The sequence below is a fragment of the Triticum dicoccoides genome, chromosome 2B, assembly GCF_002162155.2.
Source record: "Triticum dicoccoides isolate Atlit2015 ecotype Zavitan chromosome 2B, WEW_v2.0, whole genome shotgun sequence".
NCBI lineage: Eukaryota > Viridiplantae > Streptophyta > Magnoliopsida > Poales > Poaceae > Triticum > Triticum dicoccoides.
Window position 1 is genome coordinate 704,517,842 of NC_041383.1, and position 5,342 is coordinate 704,523,183.

At 40.8% G+C, this 5,342-nt stretch overlaps 1 long non-coding RNA gene across 3 annotated transcripts; it reads right to left on the minus strand.

Moving 5' to 3' along the window:
* Window positions 1-934: 934 nt before the first annotated feature.
* On the minus strand, window positions 935-4,110 carry LOC119365735. Of its 3 annotated transcripts, none has more exons than XR_005175731.1 (2): window positions 3,587-4,110; window positions 935-3,135 (listed from the first exon to the last, which is right to left on the minus strand). It is a non-coding gene; the product is annotated as an uncharacterized LOC119365735 (long non-coding RNA). The 3 variants fall into 3 exon arrangements; XR_005175732.1 differs by having other exon boundaries at window positions 935-3,139; XR_005175730.1 differs by having other exon boundaries at window positions 935-3,179.
* Between the last annotated feature and the right edge of the window lie 1,232 nt (window positions 4,111-5,342).

A 5,342-nucleotide genomic window follows, 5' to 3' on the forward strand; every position in this document is an offset into this window, starting at 1 on the left:
CAAACACGTACAAGAGATCAATGCTTGGTTTTAGGTACCCATTTTGTAATGGGTCCTTTGATGTTAGTAACAAGGGTCTTAGGAACCCAAATAGACCCATAAGGAGACCCAACAAATTTAGCATAAACATGCCCATCACTAGCATGGCATAACACATAAGAAGGGTCAAAGTCGCCGGCTTTGTTGGAAGGGGTGGCATTGCCCTTCTTGACACCACCACCCTTCACATTATTCTTCTTCTCCTTAGAAGCACCCTCTCCCTCCTTCACAAAAGTTTGCTTGAGAGGAGTAGGTCGTTTGGTCTTGTCATTCTTCTTCTTGTTCTTGGACTTGGGTGCGAACCCAACTCCCTCCTTGGAGACAACTTCCTTTTGATTGCTCAAAAGGTCGTTGAGGTTCTTCTCACCTTGTATGCAAGATACAAGGCCTTTATCAAGTTGATCCTTCAACCACTACAAGAAATCTGTTAATCCATGACAATTTCAATCCGTCACAGGACAGTGAAAATCCATCATGGATGGGCATCCATGACGAAAAATAAATTCGTGATGTATATCACGTCATAATTGACAACATGGCCTTCATGATGGATTTTTGACCATCACCGACCTACCTCTAGGCCCATCTAGCCCAGAACAGGCCCGGGTCTTTGTGACGGACCTTTCCGTCATGGATATACATGACATGGCAGCTGATGTGGTATCATAGTCGATCTGACATGGCAGCCCAACAATACAGCCCATTTATCTTTCTAGAAATATTTAGGCCAATGTAATCAATTGTTTATTGGGCCTTCACCTGTTAACTATTTTAATATTATTTCTACTTTGCCTTTCATACACATTTATTATACTTGATTGTTCTAGATTATTATCAGCATTTGCATGTTCCAACCCATCTTCAGCCCAGATTGCCCAATATTTGATCCACACAATAAAAGTAAAGAATCTCCATTTAGCAAAGAAAAACAATAATATAGTGCACAACTACAAAATTCAAACCACCATAGGAATTACAATTACATCTCACAATTACACTAGACATTTAGATACATATAATCTGTGTTGTGTTCCCTGTCTTAAGTGTAGTATCATCTGTTCCATCCCAAGTCGAGTTACCCTTCTAAACGAAACTAGAGTGTAATATCTTCTGTTCTACTTCAATTACCTGCAAAAGAACATCAAAAAATAAATTGTGAGAACTATTAGAATGAGGAATAAATTATGGGAAACATTCATCCAAACCTTTATTTAAAATGATAGCTATTAGCTCGCCCACAATAAAATGACAGGAACAAGGAACAATATGCATCAACATCACATTTCTCAGTCATACTGCCCATTTTAGCAGCAATCAAACAAATATTTTGGCATGCAAAAAGAACACATATGCACGTCTTAGTATCACACAGAAAGAAAACAAATATGAATATTAGTAGTGAGATAGTGAGATGGTTGGTGGAATATCTATCCTCGCAGATTAGCGCATAAATCAGTTGATATACGTGGCTAGACCAAATCTTTACCAAGACATTTGAAATAAATGCCCAATTGAAACAAAGAACATGAAATGATTAAACATGCACATTTCAGTCAACATGTATGTTCAGATAGATATATATTTCAATTAGCCACTACATAAAATGATTAAATATATACATTGAACCATAATCCAGAGCAATATTATTTGCTACAAAATGTTTCCTTTAAAAGGCCAACAACTCAAAATGAACACAGGTAAAAAGTAGTATCAGGAGCAACTTTACTGATAGAGTGACAATGTAGTGAAAGCAATAGACTTGGTTCAAATAAACACAAACAATGGTCTACATGATTTTGGTTCCCAGTTTAGTCAATCACCTCAGAGGCAGAGCCTATTTACTTTTGGCTAAAGATACTTTTGGCTAAAAATTGTTGACAGGTTGCTTAAAATGAATGTAACTCGATCATGTGCATGGTATGGGAATTCCCATGGGAAATCTTCTACCCTACAATGCGCTTGGTTGTGTCAATACATCGACTATAAATTAAACTCCACATCTAATACTAAGAGGCACCGCGCACATTTAGAATATCAAACTGAATTCTGCACTATGAGCTTGAGTTGCTCGGCTCGAACTTTTGTGATCTCTATCATTGTTTGTAGCTATATTTTCATATATTTTTCTTAACCATATAGAATTTTAAGATTATGGAACATATGAGCAAGCTTCGTCTTTTAAACAAGCTGTTATGTCACTCGTATTGCAACTGAATCAGAGAGTCATCATGACCACATAGTACCGAGTGGTGTATTATCATAAAAAAATAGGTACTGAGCAATAAAGAATAATCAAGAACGATAGATAGATACAAGGATTTGCAACTGAATCAGAGAATCATCATGACCACATAGTAATTATGAGTGGTGTTTTCTCATAAAAAGTAGGTACTGAGCAATAGAGAACAATCAGGAACAGTAGATAGATTCAAGGATTTGCAACCGAATCAAAGAATCTTCATGATCACATAGTACTGGGTGGTGTTTTCTCATAAAAAAAGGTACAGAGCAATCGAGAACAATCAGGAACAGTAGAAAGTAATTGGTACGTAGAGTGAATGTTAGCAATCAACATTTTGTCAAAATAGACATGTAACTATAAAAATACCATTTGAGATTTTACATATTATGCATCCACCATGAACAAAGCAAAAAACTCTATCAAACTAGGAGGAACTAGGTGTTGCAGCAAGCAATAAATTAAGTAAAAATATGAAAACAAGCGCCCACACACTAAGACGATACAAAAAGCACAAACAAAGATATTTAAGGATCAACACTACTATACACACGATGCCTGCATGGCCGATGCTTGCACGATTCTGTCGTGGCAGCGCCAACAGCGAGCATGCTCACAAGAGCATTGTTGGGGAGGGAACATCGTTCATAAGTCGTGCAGCTATTGTCATGTGTGAAGCAATTTCCTTCAAGGATAGAACATCAGGACAAAGATGGGTCCATAGTTTGTAGTGCTAGCTAATTATGTTGTACTACAGAAGTAGTTTTGACTGACCTTTCTGTATTTTCACCTCTATTCTTCAGAAGGCTCTGTTTCATCTACACCTTTTATGTCATCAACAGCACGCTCGACTTCAGCTATCTCCTCCACGTATAGAATAATAATTGGAACTTTAGTGGAACTATTCCATGGAGAAAACAAATAAATCTTGTGATTTAGTAGAAGTATCCACAATAGTTACTCCTACATAGGATTCCGTCGGTAATTTATTCAGCTTTAAGCATACTACTTTGATCCATTTCAATGATGTATATCTATAAACTAAACTGACACACATAAACACATCACGACCTCAGAAACTATGTAAGCACCCCACATATATTTTTAAGATGTACATGTTGATGAAGAAAAGATGTAAATACAAAAATCTACATTAAAAAAATCAATCACATCAATGTCTACACAATTCATCTTGGTATCTTTCCAAAACAATTATTCCCAGCCACAAAAGTACTTCACTGCAAAGCAGTATCCTGACATCCTAAATAGATAATTATTTAACTAATTGAGAGTGAAAAGGATTCTCACCTTCACAGCAGTGGTCCAGCGAGGTCACCTGTGGCGATGCGAAAAAGGCCAAGGAGTGCCGAAGAAAACTGTGGCGACCCCCTCCTTTCCCGGCGCCAGATTGTGAAGAAGACGGAGTGTCGGGGCAGCCGTCCCTGGTCCTGGCCAGCGGGTAGGCGACAACGTTCATCTCGCCGACCTCAACCACCTTCCTCGTGACCACCGCGCCCATGACGACGAGCAGGGGGCTGACCTTGATGCGGATGCGGGAGCGCCACTACGACAGTGTGTGCCCCCATCATGGATCTGAGTAGGCTGCATAAGGGGAGAGGGTGGGGCGATGGAGGAATGATAGAGGATGAGAGACGGAGGTGGAGCGGGAGATGGTTGGGATGGCGGCACGGGAGATCAAGGGGGGTGGCAGCCGCGCGGAGGCGGACCGGCGGAGGCTGGGCATGGATCTGAATCAGGAACAGAGAGGGAGAGGAGCTGCGGCGGCTGTGGGTGGAGATGGATTAGGGTTTCCGTGGTCGTGGGGAGAGCGGCGCGAGGCTGTGGCCTCTCGGGCTGGTGGGCTGTGGAGTTAAATGGGTGGGCCCCGAAATTTTTTAACTCCCCGCGTTGACGACTTTAATGTTTTCTCCTCCGCGCGCTTCCTGTTTCGTACTTTGCCGCATACACGACTTATGTTTTTTCCTCCGCGTGCTTTTCTTCAGCCCGTTTCATACTTTTTTATGGTAGCCCATTTCATATTTTGGTGTCTTTGCCCTTGGGTGCCTGGTACTATACCTGATTCATGTTGGCCCTATGTGTTTGTATGCTACATAAGTATATTCATTCAGTTTGGAGCCATCCAATTTTATTAGGATCCTTGTTTTTTTACATTATTGAAAATTCAAATTACAATGTAACTCATATGACTATGCCACATCTGTGGGAGCAATTCGTGAAGGTCTGGATGGTGTATAAAAGGGGGGAAAGCTAAGCCCGGTTAGGCCCGATTGGTCTACCCGTGACGGTTTTCGTGACGGTACCTCCACATCCGTCATTAAAGGGGCTATTATTTTTGGGCCCAAACACATATTGCTGGTCGGTGACGGTTTCCGTGATGGATTTTGAGAACGTCACCAGCAATCCGTCACGAATTAACAGGTTTCTTGTAGTGAACTTTGCATTCTCCTCAACAAGATGCCAATGCTCACAACATGGGTTAGTAGCATTTGCACTATCAATTAAAACCATATGAAGAAAAGTGGCTTTTTCCTTGGTTAGCTTCACTTGGAGTTGATCATGAGACTCTTTAAGGCTAGCATGAGTACCCTTAAAGGCCTTGTGAGCCTTGTCAAGTATATCAAACTCCTCCTTGAGTCTAGCAAGATCAAACCCAAGTTTGGACTTTTTAGAATTGAGCGCACGAGATACGATAAGAGCATGATCAAGATCTTTCTTTAATTTAGCATGATCATCGTTGTGTGACTCCTCAAGAGCCAAACATTGACCACGCTCTTCCCTAAGAGCATTAGAGAGATCCGATATCTCATCGGCATAGTCACGACTATGCCCCTCCATCTTAGAGATGGTTTCTTCGTGAGCCTCGATCATGTCATTGGCTTCACCAAGTTGTTCCAAGAGAGCAACGAAGTGCTTCTTGGATTTACCCTTGAGCTTACTCATAAAAGACTCAAACTCATTTTCTTCCTCATTAGACCCCTCACTTTCATCAATGCAATCCGTCAAAGAAGGATTAGTAATGATGGTAGATTTGATGTTGGGGGTT